Source organism: Lepidochelys kempii, chromosome 12, assembly GCF_965140285.1.
Source record: "Lepidochelys kempii isolate rLepKem1 chromosome 12, rLepKem1.hap1, whole genome shotgun sequence".
Lineage (NCBI taxonomy): Eukaryota > Metazoa > Chordata > Testudines > Cheloniidae > Lepidochelys > Lepidochelys kempii.
In genome coordinates this window covers 7,002,567-7,020,610 of record NC_136391.1, presented here as the reverse complement: position 1 = coordinate 7,020,610, position 18,044 = coordinate 7,002,567, and the positions used below count along the sequence as shown (strand labels likewise).

General features: G+C 49.5%; 1 protein-coding gene across 1 annotated transcript in view; it reads right to left on the bottom strand.

Annotated features, from left to right (window-relative positions):
* Window positions 1-13,992: 13,992 nt before the first annotated feature.
* Window positions 13,993-18,044, bottom strand: part of CSNK2A2 (casein kinase 2 alpha 2) — a 41,573-nt gene continuing 37,521 nt past the window's right edge. The window contains exon 13 of the transcript XR_012154454.2: window positions 13,993-14,344. The gene's annotated coding sequence lies outside the window, so the exon portion shown is untranslated. The remainder of the gene's footprint in view (window positions 14,345-18,044) is intronic.

Genomic DNA, 18,044 nt, shown 5'->3' with positions numbered 1-18,044 from the left:
TCCCCCAAGCCCTTATACCCCCTTTCCTGGGGAGGCTTGAGAATAAACAAAATGAGCACAGACCAGCCTTGGATTTTTAAGATCCAAAAAACCCAGTCAGATTCTTAAAAAACAGAGCTTTATTAGAAGAACAAAAAAGATAAGAGAACAACTCTGTAAGAGCAGAATGGAAGAAGATAATCTTACGGGCAGTCAGATTCAAAACATAGAGAATTCCTCTAGGCAAAACCTTAAATTACAAAAAGACACAAAAACAGGAATACATATTTCCTCCAGCACAGCGAATTTCACAAGCCAAAACAAAGAAAACCTAATGCATTGTCTAGCTAGATTACTTACTAACTTTACAGGAGTTGGAGGGCTTGTATCTTTGATCTGTTCCCGGCAAAGGTATCACACAGACAGATAAAAGCCTTTCCCCCCTCTCCAGATTTGAAAGTATCTTGTCCCCTCATTGGTCATTCTAGGTCAGGTGCCAGCCTGGTTACCTGAACTTCTTAACCCTTTACAGGTAAAAGGACTTTGCCTCTGGCCAGGAGGGATTTTATAGCACTGTATACAGAAAGGTGGTTACCCTTCCCTTTATAGTTATGACACCATCCCATCATCCAGATCATTAATGAAGATGTTGAACAAAACTGGCCCCAGGACCGACGCTTGGGGCACTCACTTGATTCCGGCTGCCAAGTAGACATGGATCCATTGGTCACTACCCGTTGAGCCCGACAATCTAGCCAGCTTTCTCTCCACCTTATAGTCCGTTCATCCAGCCCATACTTCTTTAACTTGCTGGCAAGAATACTGTGGGATACAGCGTCAAAAGCTTTGCTAAAGTCAAGCTATATCACGTCTACCGCTTTCCCCATATCCACAGAGCCAGTTATGTCATCATAGAAGGAGGAGCGGGAGTGACTGGGGGAGGCAGAGGAGGGGCGGAAGATGGAGGGGGAGGCTGGGGGGAGGCAGAGGAAGGGGAGGGAAGATGGAAGGGAGGGGGAGCAGAGGAGAGGTGGGGAGATGGATGGGAGGGAGAGGCAGGGGGAGATAGAGGCAGGGAAGGCTTAGGGAGATGGAGGGAAGTGGGAGATGGAGGCTCAGGGGGGCAGGCAGATGGACGGGAGGAGGTGGCTGAGGGGAGGCAGAGGAGGGGTGAGGAGATGGAAGGGAGGGGGATACTGGGGGGGTGAGGAAATGGAAGGGAGGTAGAGGAGCTCGTTCTGGTCTCCCTATTGCAATTCCCTCCCAGTGCTGGGGGATCAAAATCGCTGGGCTGGAGCCTTGTGCTGCATTTTGGGCTGTTGAGACCCTGGGAGGGTTACGTTTTTCCCCTGCTTGTTTTAGCCTTTGCAGCCCCTGGCAGGACAAGCCTTGCTTTCCTGCTTTTGCTGGGGGTCTCAGGGGAGGACTCAGAGCTGTGAGTGGGAACGCTCTCCACCCTTAAAGAAGGCGAGCGAGCTGCTGAATTTTTGACAAAAGAGCTTTTCTCCCAACTCTTTATACAGGTGTTGGAGTTTAAATTAGTTTGTAACAAAACCAACAAAAAGTCTTCATAAGACTCTCGTTCTCCCATCCCTAAATCGAGTCTCTACTGTTTGCCCTTCTTCTCCTACCCTACTAGGGCTTTGGTCATCTCGAGCAGGGGTTCTCAACCTTTGTCTTTCTGAGCCCGCCCCCCTGCGCCCACGCTATAAAAACTCCACGGCCCACCTATTCCCCAACAGCTGTTTTTCTGCATATAAAAGCCAGGGCTGGCATTAGGGGGGTGGCAAGCAGGGCGACTGCCTGGGGCCCCACGCTGCAGGGGGCCCAGTAAAGCTAAGTTGCTCAGGCTTCGGTTCTGCCCTGGGCCCCAGTAAGTCTAATGCCAGCCCTGCTTAGTGGGCCCCCTGAAACCTGCTCTGCTTGAGAACCACTGATCTAGAGAGTGAATTGCTAAGGTAACAGAACAAGCAGAACCAAAAAACTCCCAAACCCCACTGAGTTTTCTTTGAAAACAAAACACCCTTCATCATCACAAAGAGGCAAAAAAGAGGCTCCCCCCCTCTTTTTTTTTCCTTTGAAGTGTTGTAGGTGAGCACCAAGATTTTTTCATTTTATTTTTTTTATTTAAAAAAATTCAGCTAGTGGACTGGAATAAAACATGAATAATCATATACACAGGCCCTGATCCCACACATTTCTGCACATGCTTAACTATATTACATAAGAACGGCCATACTGGATCAGACCAAAGGTCCATCAAGCCCAGGATCCTGTCTTCTGACAGTGGCTAATGCCAGGTGCCCCAGAGGAAATGAACAGAACAGGTAATCATCCAGTGATCCATCCCATCACCCATTCCCAGCTTCTGGCAAACAGAGGCTAGGGACACCGTCCCTGTCCATCCTGGCTAATGGCCATTGATGGACCTGTCCTCCATGAACTTATCTAGTTCTTTTTTGAACCCTGTTACAGTCTTGGCCTTCACAACATCCTCTGGCAAGGAGTTCCACAGGTTGGCTGTGTGTTGTGTGAAAAAATACTTCCTTTTGTTTGTTTTAAACCTGCTGCCTGTTAATTTAATTTGGTGACCCCTAGTTCTTATGTTATGAGAAGGAGTAAATAACACTTCCTTATTTACTTCTTCCACACCAGTCATGATTTTATAAACCTCAATCATATCCCCCCTTAGTCATCTCTTTTCCAAGCTGAAAAGTCCCAGTCATATTAATCTCTCCTCACAGGGCAGCTGTTCCATACCCCTAATCATTTTTGTTGCTCTTTTCTGGACCTTTTCCAATTCCAATACATCTTTTTTGAGATGGGGCGACCACATCTGCATGCAATATTCAAGATGTGGCCGTACCATGGATTTATAGAGAGGCAATAGGATATTTTCTGTCTTATTATCTGTCCCTTTCTTAATGATTCCCAACATTCTGTTCGCTTTTTTGACTGCCGCTGCACATTGAGTGGATGTTTTCAGAGAACTATCCACAATGACTCAAGATCTCTTTCTTGAGTGGGAACAGCTAATTCAGACCCCATCATTTTATATGTACAGTTGGGATTATGTTTTCCAAAGTGCATTACTTTGCATTTATCAACATTGAATTTCATCTGCCATTTTGTTGCCCAGTCACCTAGTTTATAGAGAAACTTTCGTAGCTCTTCACAGTCTGCCTGGGACTTAACTATCTTGAGCAATTTTGTATCATCTGCAAATTTTGCCACTTCACTGTTTACCCCTTTTTCCAGATCATTTATGAATATATTGAATAGGACTGGGCCCAGTACAGACCCCTGGGGAACACTACTATTTACCTCTCTTCATTCTGAAAACTGACCATTTATTCCTACCCTTTGTTTCCTATATTTTTACCAGTTACCAATCCCCCAGAGGACCTTCCCTCTGATCCCATAACAGCTTACTTAGCTTAAGTCCCCTTTAGTGAAGGACCTTGTCAAAGGCTTTCTGAAAATCTAAGTACACTATATCCACTGGATCCCCCTTGTCCACACTGACTCCCTCAAAGATTCACTCTCATAGTTCCATTGACTTCAGTGGGGCGGCACACAATGCATAATATACTCCTGGGGGAATTCTACACCACGGTGCAAGGCAGAATTTGTGCAGACTTCATGTTCTCCACAGAATTTTATTTTTTCCTGCAGAATTTGTGATTCTGATAGCGAGGCAAAGAGAAGCAATGAGAGGGTCACACTCCCCTCCTAGCTCGCCTCCCAAGCAGTGGCCACATCGGGAGCAGCTGGGGGAGACATAAATCATCACCGCGGGAGGGTTGGTCATGCATGCAAGACTCTGTCCCTCTCACTCGCTATTATGGTGCATCCAGTGCAGAGGGGCAGGCCCCTGGGATGTTTATGGGGCAGGCATGGGGCAGGCCCAGCCCTTGTGAGCCTTGCCACCGAGTCCATGTATTGTAGGGTGTGGGAGGAGGGCTGCAGGATGATCCCTCACCTCTGTGCAGCCAGTTGCCTGCACTCCTCACTGGGAGACAGCCATGGGCGGCAGGTATAATAGGCCAGGGGAGGCTCTCCCCCCCCCCGGCGCTGCCGTGGCTGCTGGACCCCTGGTTGCGGGCTTTGGCCATGACATTTTTGCTTTATTATGCCCCATGCAGGTTCTGGGGTGGCTGAGGAGGCACATACCATTGCATGGGGCATATCAAAAAGGGTCTTCTGACAGGCGCTTTTCCCCTGGGAGGGTTGGGTCTGGGGAGGGGAGGCGCGGCTGCGGCTGGCCTGGGGCTCCTCCGTGTGCAGGCTCGGCGCTTCGGCCATCCCGGGGCTCCTCTAGGCTAGGGATCTAAATAGCGAGTAAAAGAAGTAACCATTTAACCTATTGAAATTCAATTGGGTAAACGGTTAATGGGGAACTAGGGGAGCGGTGGCGTTGCAGCCCCCCTCGTTTTATGTGAGGCTCCCCCCCATCCCCGCATGCCTGGGATCCCTGCACTCCCCCCCTCCCCATGTGCCTAGGATCCTGGCTGCCGGCCCCGCACCTGGGGCTCTGCTGCTGTCAGCGCCTGGCATCCGGGGGTGGCAGCGGAGCCCCGTGCGTGGGGCCAACAGTCAGGACCCCCAGTGCAAGCAGGGCTGCAGCTGGACCTTGGGGGCGTCGGGGTGGGCAGTGGAGTTTAATCGTTAACTGGAACCAATAAGCATCAAGCTTATCGGTTAACCCAGGGATCGGCAACCTTGGAGAAGTGGTGTGCCAAGTCTTCATTAATTTAAGGTTTCGTGTGCCAGTAATACATTTTATATTTACAGGGGCCCCCTGACCGAACACCCAGACTGGCAGCAAGCTGAACGGGGCCAGCGGCCGGGACCCCGGCTGGCATGGGCCGGCAACCGGAACCCCAGACCGGCAGCGCGCTGAGCCTGGGGTTCCGTCCGCTAGCCGGGATCCCGGCCGCTGGCCCCGCTCATCCCGCTGCCGGTCTGGGGTTCCGTCCGTCAGCCTCTGCCCGCCGGGATCCCGGCCAACGGCACCGCTCAGCCCGCTGCCGGTCTGGGGTTCCGTCCGTCACCTCTGCCCGCCGGGATCCCAGCCAACAGCACCGCTCAGCCCGCTGCCGGTCTGGGCTTCCGTCCGCCAGCCTCTGCCAGCCGGGATCCCGGCCAATGGCACCACTCAGCCCGCTGCCGGTCTGGGGTTCCGTCCGCCAGCCTCTGCCAGCCGGGGTCCCGGCCGCTGGCCCCGCTCAGCCCGCTGCCGGTCTGGGGTTCCGTCCGTCACCTCTGCCCGCCGGGATCCCGGCCAACGGCACCGCTCAGCCCGCTGCCGGTCTGGGCTTCCGTCCGCCAGCCTCTGCCAGCCGGGATCCCGGCCAATGGCACCACTCAGCCCGCTGCCGGTCTGGGGTTCCGTCCGCCAGCCTCTGCCAGCCGGGGTCCCGGCCGCTGGCCCCGCTCAGCCCGCTGCCGGTCTGGGGTTCCGTCCGTCACCTCTGCCCGCCGGGATCCCGGCCAACGGCACCGCTCAGCCCGCTGCCGGTCTGGGCTTCCGTCCGCCAGCCTCTGCCAGCCAGGATCCCGGCCAACGGCACCACTCAGCCCGCTGCCGGTCTGGGGTTCCGTCCGTCACCTCTGCCCGCCGGGATCCCGGCCAACGGCACCGCTCAGCCTGCTGCCGGTCTGGGGTTCCGTCCGCCAGCCTCTGCCCGCCGGGATCCTGGCCAACGGCACCGCTCAGCCCGCTGCCGGTCTGGGCTTCCGTCCGCCAGCCTCTGCCAGCCGGGGTCCCGGCCGCTGGCCCCGCTCAGCCCGCTGCCGGTCTGGGGTTCCGTCCGCCAGCCTCTGCCAGCCGGGATCCCGGCTGCTGGCCCCGCTCAGCCCGCTGCCGGTCTGGGGTTCTGTCTGCCAGCTTCTGCCAGCCGGGGTCCCGGCTGCTGGCCCCACTCAGCCCACTGCCGGCCCGGGGTTCCGTCCATCCAGGCCGGCAGCGGGCTGAGCAGGGCTGGCGGCCAGGATCCTGGCTGGCAGCAGAGTGCCACTAAAAATCAGCACGCATGCCACAGGTTGCTGACCCCTGGGTTAACCGGTTAAACTTTTACATCCCTACTCTGGGTGGGGGGCACGCTCTGGGCTTCTCTGGGCAAGGGGGCTTGTGGCTGCGGCCCCAAGGCAGGGGAGGAGGAGGTCTTGGGGCTCCGGGCAAGGTGAGGGCGCGGGCAGAAGGGGCGGAACTGGGGGCTAGCCTTCCCAAAGGGGGGCTCCACCCGCCGCCCATGGAGACCCTTGCCCCTTGCCTCCATTGCTGGGCATGCCCTGCAGAGGCATGGGGCTGACACAAGCAGCTGTGGGGAAGCCGTGGGGAGCCTTGACCAGGCCCTACCCTTTCCCTTAGTCTCCGTGAGCAGCTGACTGGCCGGCATGGCATCAGGCTGGGATCCTGTGGGGAGCCTGGCCTGCCCCGGCAGGGCAATGAAGTGAAGGAGCTTGTCTGAGCCAAATCGGCTAGAGCCTGAACCAGCGTGAAACAGAGCCGCGTGGGGGCCTACCTTGCTGAGCCTTGGCAGCCGTGCTGGAACCACCATTCCAATTGCTTCTAACCTAGGGCACCTGGGTCTCAGCCAGGCCGTTCCTTTCAAACCGTGGTTGAAAGGAAGGGGAGAAACTTCTTTGCCAACCGATACTGCCCCCCCTCCAACTCTGGGTCTCAACTTTTCCTAGTGTGCTTTTGAATTCAGTAACTTCATTTATTAGAGGAAAGAAGCAGGAGGCATGAAACATGTAAAACTAATCAAAGGGGAAAGTGTCCAGGTCTGCTATGCTAATGTTCAATGGTCTTAAATATATCTGTTGGTTCAATTGGTTTATAGGTAGATGGAAAAATGGCTAGCAACAATGAGCGGTTTTGAGGTTCCAGAGTACCCAGTTTTGCTCAACTGCTAAAAAAGAACTTACCTGCTGAACCCCCTTTACGTTTATTAAGTTGATTTGCTTCTAGGAGTGGCCTTTCAACACTAATACAAACAGCTTTGTAAAACTGTAATGAAAATTAACCTGCCTACACATGCCATCATTCCTAAGGAAAAACATTTTCCTTACCCTTTTTTTTTAAAAGAAGATTTTGAGGGCAAATAAAGTGTTAGAACTATTAACTTAATTAACTTTGATGTTTTTCCTCTTTACTTTGGAAATGTCAGTAAGACATGCTGTTTGATCTTTTCTTACTTATACTCCTGGGGGAATTCTATAAGGAATCGATTTGTCAAAAACATTTCCTGAATCTTTTTTCTTGTCTCTATTGTTACAGACATACTTGCTAACAGGGATTTTGAAATAAGCTACCAAAATAATTGGAAGTGGCATGATTATATGGGGTTATTTTGACAAAATATGCAGAATTTTAAAATACTACATGCAGACTTTTTAATTTTTTGGCACAGAATTCCCCCAGGAGTAATGCGGGTGCATTAATCTTGCAGGATCATGGCCTTAGAATGAAAGCTCTTTGGGGCAGGGATTGTCTCTCCTTTATGCATGTGTAAAGCACCTAGTATAATGGGGTCCTGGCTGGAGTCATTAAGTGCTACACCAATAGAAAAATTAATACATTGATGATGTATTGTTACATGAGTAATTAGTTGCCTCCCAGGAGCTGAGGCTGCTGTTCTGGGATAGATCACCTGGGGCAGGGGTTTTATTTGTTAAAGTTTTTGTGAAGTGGCTCCAAAATAAACTTAGAAGAGGGAAATACACACAGCCCTCCCCAAGAACCTAGATTCAGGGTTCCCCAGGCTTCCCATTCTCTCTCCCCCCGTTTATGAGCAATGAACACATTTCCTTTCCCTATCTGTTCTGCTCTTTGGCAACTGTGTGTTGCTGCGGATCTCTGAAGCACTGAGGTCCATAATTTTCAGGAGTAAAAAAGATTTATGTGAAAATTCATGCTTGATAAATACCAAGCCAGAGAGAGACCTTAAAAAGAAAATCAGATTTGATGTTTTCTCCCAGTGGGGGGGCACACTCACCTCTCGTGAGCGTCCTTCTGTCGGGTGTGTGCAAACCTGCACTCTCTTTCTCTGCTCACAGTGCCTGTGAATACTGTCCAGACTTGTCAAGAGGGTCTTCAATGGCCCATCACATGAAGGAATCCCATCTGGGGTAAAAGGTCTAACAGGGCCTATCACAGTGCCCTTGTCAGTATCTGCAGCCCTGTCTCTGGGCTCAGTTCTCAGCCTCTTCTGGGCTAGCTTGAAGTCTGTGTCTGCCCTGGTATAAAGCTGTAGCCCCAGGGCTTTCTCCTTGGAGACTCTTTAAGTCCTGCCCTTCACCTGGGCCTCTAAACAAGCATTATCCCCTTCTTGGAGCTTGGAGCTGCCACCGTCCAGGCCCGCCCACTCCGGGTCCCAACCCAGGGACCCTACAAATAGCAGCCACGTGCTGCTTCCTGTCATAGTTGCTGCAGCTGTTGTTCCCTGGGCCGCTTTCCACATAGCGCCTTCTACTTCACCCTTATCTCAGGGCTGAAGTTCTTCCACACAGCATGCCAGTGTCACCAGAACCCATCTTCCGGCTCACCCTTGAACTCCAGCAGAGAGCACCTTCCTTGCTCCTGTGGTCCCTGCCAGGAACTGACTAGCGCAGGCCGCCTTGCAGCGGCTTTTATTGGAGCCTGCTGAGGTCTGATTGGCCGCTTCCCTGCAGCCTTTCTAGGCAGGCCTGAGGGACCCACCTTTACAGTTGCTTTACTAGGGTGGGGTGCGATAGGACCAGGGCGCCTCACAGGGCTCAGGACAGCTCATCACAGTCCCCATAGACACTAGCCACAGAACCCGGGGCTAAGGAATGAATCACCAAGTGCTTGTCACTGGAATGGATAAAAGACAAATGCCTGCTGATGTAGAAGACAGTGTAAAGCAGCAGTTCTCACCCAGGAGTGTGGGGCCACAAGCAGGTTTCAGGGGATCCGCCAAGCAGAGCCAATGTTTGACTCGCTGGGGCCCAGGCCAGAGAGCCGAAGGGCCGCCGTGCAGGGCTGAAGCCCGGGGCCCTGAGCCCTGCCACCTGGGACTGAAGCCGAAGCCTGCGCAACTTCGCTTTGCGGGGCCCCCTGTGGCGTTATAGCATGTTGGGGGGGGGTGCTTCATGGGTGGGGGGAACCCACGCTTTAGGGAGGCTAGCCTGCCAGCCCTACCCCTGCTGCCCAAGGCCCCACCCCCGCATGCCAGAGCCCCAAAGTCCCCGAACGCGCACACACCCCACCCACCCCGAGCCCCGGTGTGCCTGCCCCAGCCACATCGGGTCAAGCCACTGCCGCCGGCCCCCAAACCTCCCCCTCCCCCCCCCCCCCCGAAGCACCAGGCCAAGCCACCAATCTCCCCAAGTGCTGGGCCCCACACAGCTCCAGGCCAGCCCCAGTGCCAGGCCGAGCCACCGGCCTCCCAAAGCACCATCTCCTCCCGCCCCCCCGCCGGCCCCAGCACCCAGCTGAGCCTCCTCAGCCCGCCAGCCCCTGGCTCTCCGCATCCCTCCTCACCTCCCCCCTCCATCCCAAGGAGGAGGAATTGGGGGGGCAGCAGGGACCTCTGGGGGAGGGGGGGGCGCTGTGTGGAGGAGGTAGTGGGGGTTTCAGGGAAGGACTGGGTGTCTGGGAGCAGCGCCAGGCAAGGCTAAGCCTTCCCTGGCCTATTATACCCGCCACACATGGCAGCGGGGGGGGGGGGGGGGCTCAGAAAGCTAAAGGTTGAGAACCCCTGGGAGATGATTGCAGTGCAATGACTCCTAAGTGGCTCTGGGTGGCATGTAAACCTCTTTTTAAGTCTCAGACCATTGCAAGCTGCACTGAGTCACAGCTGTACATTAGAATGACAAAGGGACAGAGGGATAACCACTGTTGAAATGGCAGCCTGACCATATACTTGCTGCAGCAGAAATGAACCCCTAAATGTACCGTTTAATCCCGGCTCAGGCGGAGTCTACCCACCTCTGGCAAGCTGCTGAGCGTGTTAACACGCCCCACTCTGCAGTCTGTACTGCCAACAAAGTATTATTGAACTGAACTGAGCTGCAAGAAAGTCAAGCCATTTTGGGGAGAGTGTGATCTCCTTTCCCGTCTCATGTTCACTCATCCAAGTTTAATATTAAACCAAGGCTGTTCCAGCCCACAGACCCGTGGCCAGTTCATTGGAGCTAATGAAATGACTGATCTTATACCTAATGAACACTTACTGCATGGACACATTTTTAAAATGTCCCACTTTTCCTTTTGCAGCCACTGGCAGGTTTCTGCAGGAGGCTTTTTTTTGGTTTGTTGGTTTATACCTACAGTAGCTCATAATTTTTGATTCCTCAGAGAGCTGCAGCTTCTTGTGTTCTCACTAGGTACCTGCTTTCATTTTCTTCTTGCTGGATCAGCTGGAGGTAGCCTCTGACTTAGCAGCAGTAACATCAAGTTTAGACCCCGGAGGGCAGTGTCTCTCATTATTCAGTTCCACAAAGAGGTATTTAAGGGTCAGTTCCTAGACCTCCTTGGGCAGAGGGAACAGGAACACGGGCACCTTTGTTGATGAATAGCAACGACCCCCCTTCTTCTAAAAACCCAGCATGCATTTCCTCCCTCAGCTAAGCAATCTCTCTGCTCCAGGTTCCATGCCAGACTGGAGCTTTGAAGTTCTCCCAACCACTGATCCAGCACTAAGCCTTAATGCTGGAGGCTCCTGCCGGTTTGGATAAAACTTTTTCAAATATCTCTAAAACGACTGATTCAAAAACTAAACCAAACCCAGAATCTCCCACACACAGAGAACAATTTGCAAAAAGCATCTCACTGCAGCCTAGCAGTTAGTTCTTACTGGCGCATATCTAGTGAATTTAGACAACCATTATTTCGCTGACATTTAGAAAACGTACTAGCTCACTATGGGCTTGATCCTGCACCCACTGACATCAATGGTAAAGTTCCCCTTGGCAGGCACCATGGAGCATATTACAAGGGAAGTGTTCCTACAGGTTTAAATGCATTTAGGGGCATGGCTGGGGGTGGGGGTGGGGAAGTAGCACCAATCCTCAGAAGAGCTGATGTGGTACTATGAGAAGGTCAACTACAGTCCCGGGGTGACGTGTGCTCAGCTCCGCAAGTGATGGGCAGCAAGTTACATAAAAGGACTGGATAATCTACCACCACCATCTTGCCATACAGCCACAAGCAACGCCCCACCACAAAGAGGCCATTAGAGTAAATCTCAATAATCCCTTTGCAAATATGAATGGACTGAGCCTCGAGACACCCTTCCAGTGGACGAGGGAGTATCATTCCCAATTTACAGGTGGGAACTATGGTTCAAAGAGGTCAGTAGCAGGTTCAGACCCCTTACTCACATGGAGTAGTACCTTACTCTGTGTGTCATCTCAACTCATTCAGGGGACTACTCAAGAAGCAAGGAACTACTACTACTGTCCCTTGGTGACTTGCCCAAGGCCATTCATTGAATCAGTAGCAGAGCTGGTAACAAAACCCAGGAGTCTTGACCCCTCCTGTTTTAACTTCTACATAATCCTGACTCCCTAGAAAACAGACAAGTGGTTACCTTATTTTTCTCTCTCTCTACTGTGGGTTTTGCAGGATGGTAGCATTTTTCTTCATGTAACTCAAACAGCCCCCTGAACCAATCTGACTAAGCTGCCTATTGGTCTTGCTGAAACCAAGATGGTGGCTTCTGCCCATTCCAAGCGCGGTCGTTGGCAGTGCTCCTGAATCTGGACTCTAACAAAGACCCAGATCTTCCAAGGTAGTTAGGGACCTAAATGCCTTTGTGGGTCTGGGCCCAAACTCTTCACGCATAAACACATGATGCATGTGAAGGTCTTTGTGTTAACGCATCTGCAGTCATGCTGCCGGGGGATGATTTATTTCCTGTAAGTCTCCATGGGAGAGGAACTCTGTCCGCATCTGTTTTCATACTCAGAAATGTTCCTTATCGGTGTACTATCAAAACCAGTGTAGAGAAGTAAACAACCCTGATTCTTCACACTGCTTGGACAGTGACAGCAGAGTGATCACTTTCACTTTGCTTCTGAAATCATTTTCACTTTCAGTTTCCAATGCAACATCCCAGGGCTGCTGGATTTGCATTTCCACCACCACAGCTTGGGGAACGTTTAAAATATTCCCATGAAACGCATCGTCACGCACACATTCCTGTTAGATCCTGAATAAATCCCTTCTCACACGCACCTCAATTTTATGTTCTGGAAACATCTCATGTCCCAATGCCCTAGACAGACCCAGGAGTAGAGTGGATAGAACTTCAGAATCTCTGTTTTGTGGGCAATCTTGACATTTCACAATTTGTTTTTGTTCAGAATCGGAATTCCTGCCAAATGGAAATTCTGAAAAAAAAATTCACTGACATTTTCTCCCACTGGCACTCCGGTCCAAATCAACACAATTTCACAAAAACGGCAATTTCTGACAGAAGACTCGATTGACAAAAATTTCCCAAGCAGTTTTACAAGGGAGTAATTTTAAGCATGTGTGCAGCCCCACCGACTTCAATGGCTCTATTCCTGTGGAAAAGGTAAGCATGGGAGGCTTTGCAGGACGGAGGTCTAAATTTTGGACCCCAAGTCAATTGATAGTGTTCCTGTAATTCACAAATCTTTTATTTTTAATGATGCAGCATGGATGATTAAATGGGGGGTGGGGACTCACAGAGAAATGTTTATTGAAAAGGATTAGTTATGGGGTAACTGCTGTGCTAAGTACATATTTTGGCTTGGCAGCAGCAAATACCTGACTGCCACTTTCGCTAGGGAAATAGCTGATCTGTTTTCAATATACTGGGTTATAAATAATTTGCCCAATTTCACTTTATTTTTAAAATCAAAACTCTTTTTGAATCCCACCAGAGAAGAGAGCTCTTTAAAGCGTGAACATGCTCTGAAAGGTGACTATGGAAAAATGGCACTTTCTTACTCAGATGTGAGGGAATCGTGCCTGCTAACTTCGGCCCCAATCATGCAAACACTCACATGAGTAACCTTACTCACACCAGTAGTCCCGTTCCAATCAATAGGACTACTCACACCAGCAGAAGTGATTGCAGGATTGGGGCCTAAAATACATTTTTTGCTGCTTTTTATACCTTTTAACCCTCCAGAGCAACAGAGCTAAGACAGCACGAGCTGGATTCAAGTCCTCAATGTGCATTAGCAACAGAACTGTTTACTAAGTTCCAGTCAGTTACATCTGAAGGCAATGGGACCACACAGGCGTCACTGAGGACATATTTAGCCTGCCAACCCTTTATGACTGGTGATGATGCATCAGAAAGATCACAGCTTGACTCTCAAAGCCCAGGCTGAGTTTGAGCAGCTGGCAGAAGACGCTTCCCCCCATCCCATTACTTATAATTATGCAGATTTGCTCAGGAATCCCTGAAAAAATGTGAAACATGGAGCCCCAAAATGCCATTTTTACAATCATTTTTCTGAATAGAACCATATTTGCCGTTATTAGAGTTGGCCTTAAACAGACATGCATCTATTTCACATCTTTTTTAACTGAAATCCAGCAAGATCCCTTTGTTGGCAGTTTCAGCTTGGAGTGGCATTTTTAAGCAAAAAAACCTGAAGCCCCCAAAATAATGAAGACAAGTGTCTTTATCAACATCCAAAGACCAACTAGATACGAGGGCAAGATCTAAATGAATTAAGGCCTTGATCCTGCAACAACTTACACATGCTTAACTTCATACACCTGAGCAGTTCCATTGCCTTCAATGACAATTCACGGGGCCTGATCCAAAACCCATTGAAGTCAATGGGAGTATGTCCATTAATTTCAATTGCCTTTAGATCGAGCCCGCAGTCCTTAAAGTTACGCACATACATAAATCTTTGCAGGAGCCGGGCCCTAAGTGGTTATTTCTTCCCCAGTCACAGTCTCTTACTGTCACGCCTCTCACAGACAGAGCACGCGCCCACCCTCCCCCACAAGCAACTAAGAACACACCAAAAGTAATAACACATTATTTAAAAATTAGAACTATATTTAGTCAATTGGTTAGAGTACAAACACTTTATACAACACAATTAAATAAATGACTCCATAAATCCAGTCCGTTAACACATGAGATTAGGGCAAATATACAGCTGCCGTTCTGAACAGCCCAGCTCCTCATGCATCCACTGTGCAGATGCTATCCAGGCACACATCTTACTGCTGGCTGGTTTGCAGGAGCAATATACATGGAAACATTTTGTGGTTTCAAACCATTTGTCCTAGTTTCTCAGTAAATTCTAAAGAAAAATCAAGGCAATTTCAACTTTTATCCAAGGCATCTCCATTCTCTTTCCTCCTCCCAAGAGACGTGTAATGCAGGAAACGATGCTAAAAACAGGCATAAAAAACACAGTCACCTAACGGAATGCTAATGTGTGTTAATATCGAAGGCTGGAATTCGTAAAGAAGCCTAAGGTAGGAAGATAGATCTCCAACACTCGTGGAATTTCAATGGGATTTAGGCACCTCACTCCTTTCAGCGCCTTTGAAAATCCCAGCCCAGTGCTGCGCTGGAGAGAAAACTGTTTTAACCTGTGTCCCAGTCTTGCTCCCAGTGACTTCATTGGAGCAGGACCAAGCCCCTCATCTCCAGCTGTACAAACCTGGCCCCTGATCCTGCAGGCTGACCTGGACCCTGTGTCTGTGTGGAGCCCCACTGAAGTCAGTGGGGAGCCCAGATAGGCACAGGAGTCTGCCCAGTGGGCAGGATCAGGACCTTGCAGCACTCCCTGGAAAGGCACCTTAACCTAACTGATTCTGTGACCCCTGAAAATGGCAAATGTTTCCGAGTCCGTCTGATCACCAGAGAAGCTGTTGGTATATTACACTCTCCCTTTAATTTCCAGTGTGTGTGGGCACTGGGTTTTGGCAACTGTGCACTAGTACTCTGCTTTTCTCGTATTAAATATGCTAGGAAGAGGCCTCCAGAATTCTGTGGCTCTGAGACAGTAAATGAAGGTCCAGCTCCAAAAATAAAATCATCCTCCAAAGAATTTGGTTTTTTTTCCTACAGAACACCCTGGAGATTAGATTACTTTCAAGGTGAGGAGACCTTCAGGAACCCTCTAAAATACTGGCACAAGACATGGTCAAATCTAGGTGCCCCTCTGAAAACCAACAGCGCTGGACATGTTTACGGAAGGGAATTATAAAGATAATAAATCCTTCCTCTCAATAATTATTCATCTAATCATACACATGCTTCACAGTAACTTGTAAATGTCACGTGAGTGAGGGCATGATCCAAAGCCCATTGAAATCAATGGGAGTTTTTCCATTGACTTTGGTGGGCTGGGGATCAAGCCCTGGCTGTGGAGGTCTACAGGAAGCAATCGTAAGAGAGCTTTTTCAGAATAACCGGGAGTCCTCTTTTCCCCATAAAGAGATGTTACATGCCCATTGTTCAAGGATTAGCAACCCCAATTAGACAAAACACAGCCCAGGGCATTATCTTGACCAACCCTTATACCATCTTTGAAGAGCAAGGAAACAATCTGTATTTAAACTATAGGCCAGACAAGCTCAACATCTTGATGTTAAAAGGGAGCCAGAAGATTTTTCATCAACATCTTCCGTTTGCTATTTAATCCTGCTCAATCGTGTGTTTTGCTACAGCTCCTCACGTGGCTCTTGGCTCACAAGTGGGCTTGACGCACGTTTTTACTTCCTGCCCACCTTTTGGGGTGGTACGGACAGGAGGCAATATCTTTAATCTTTGTCCTGTGCAACGGAAAAGCTTTATCTACTCACACAGAACCTCTATTCCCTCAACAGGGAATAGAATATACCCAAGATTAAAGTAACTGGAGAACAAACCTTTGTCTAGAAGAGGTATTGGAATCTATGCTGATATAAATGCAGGGATGGTGAAGACAGCAAGATACTTGTTTGCTTGAGCTAAAAATCACTGTGCAACTCACACAGAGCAGAAATGCCACATGTGGTTTTGAGAGTGGTCATCGTCGCTCAATGAAGAGTGGATAGCACAAACCACCATTATTCCTAATGGGGTTATCTGCACAAGCCAACCAAAGCAAGACCCAAGCTTCTCAGCCACTGAGTCTACAAAAGACTTAGCAGAAAGGAAGAGACAGAAACAAGCCTGTTTCTAGGCAGCTTCTTGTTCCCTTTGTTCTCCAGATTGAACGCCAGTTAGGATGGAAACAGAAGGTGTTAAGCCTTCTGCTCATGTCCCATCTGAAGTTACAATTACGCGAAGGACAAACAGTTATTTGCCCAGCAAATCACCAGGACATAATAACTGGTTACCGGTGAAAAAGTAAAAGCAAGAACAGATTTACTCTGAAATCCTGTTTTCATGCCACCATCCTTTGCAATAATGAAGGGGAAAATAACTGCAGGTGGATGAGACTCCATAATATACCAGACCATAATGAGATCATGGATTTAAGGGGCCAAAGCAGCAGAGCAAATCTTTGCCTAGAGGATGACGGTACCAGAATCCCACAGCACATTTCTCAGGGGACTTTTTAACAGAGTGTGGCTCAGACTTTGAGGTCTGATGCTTTTAAGCCAATAGAACAGCTAGTGTGATAGATGCAGCAGACTTTCATAGTTCGACATTTTAGTGATTTCAACTTGAAAATTAGATTTCTCTTTAAAAAAAAGTAAGTTTACATGGTGACAGGAATTATTTTGGAAAACATGAACATTCCCCCCTCCCTGAACATAGTTCATACACTGGGAACCTTCAGAGCTTGTTGGAATTGTATCCTGGTGGCAAGAGATGACAAACTAGCAAGTCACCATTTAAATAATATAGAGCGTTGACTAATTATGAGGTCTTTGGTTTTGCCAGTTTAACGGCATGGGGATGCTTGTGAGAACTTTTCCTGGGTGAAGCCAACCACTACAAAATGCTGCGGTGGTCAACAGGATTTTGAGTTTGACACTTTATGTTAACTTTGGGGAAGGAAACTAAGAAAAGGGAAAACATCGTGGACCAGATTTTGACTGTCATCTAGGCTGAGTATCATCTGAACTCCATGAATGGTTCCACTGACTTCAGTGAAGTAAGATACTATTCACCAGGAGAAAAGAGATCAGAAGTTAGGCCCAGATCTACAAAGGTATGTAGGCACCTAACTCCCATTGATTTCAATGGGAGTTCGGAGCCTAAATACCTAGGAGGAGCTGAGCACTAGTCCTTAATTTATTTCCCCCATCATAGAAAAGACAACAGAGGAGGAAGGATACTGCTGAGTCCCAGGCTTGTAAGGACACTGGACACATACTGGATATAAGTCAGAACCTCAGCCTACGCCTTTCAAAATGTCAAGGCAAAACTCTGGCTCAGTTTTAACCCCTTTTGCACTTTGTAAAGCAGAATGACTTCAAAAATAGAACAAGCTTCTAAGATCTCAGAGGCACTGGCAGCTCTTTGAAGATAAAGTAGAACCACATGACCACACAGGAGAGGGAATGGATAAGGGCCCATCCAATGAGCAGGCCAAGAAAAGAACTTTGAAGGAAAAGAACGTCTACAACATGAAGGCAGGAGCAGTTGTCGAACAGACGGCTCCTTATGGATGGGAAAGTTGGACACAGGGGAAGACGAAGGATGGAGGCTCTGGAACGGTCACACTTGCTGAATCCTGACTAACGCAGACACCCACTAAGCGGAGACTGGGACAAAGCAGAGGAAGTGTGTCTGTTGCTGGACAAGAGCTCAAGAAGTTAAAGGGGCACTGTCAAGTAGCCCATGATCCAAAATTTGACCTATCTTAAAAATCAGTACCAGCCAGAAGGAAGTTCTCTCTTTCCTCTTAAATCCACTTTGTTGCTGAATTTTTTTTAGGCTACTTCCTAGTTTCACCAAACCCCAGCAAAAAGATAGATCATCCATCACGCTGCTCCTGCAGCAGCCTATCAGGACAGGTTTAGCCCTGTGTGGACACTGACAAGGCCAGGAGGTGGGGAGGATGGAAGTCACGTTTGCCTGTGCAGGATTCGAAAAGACGAGCGAGGTGGGGAGGAAAAGGCTCAGAATTTTGAGAAATGGAAGACA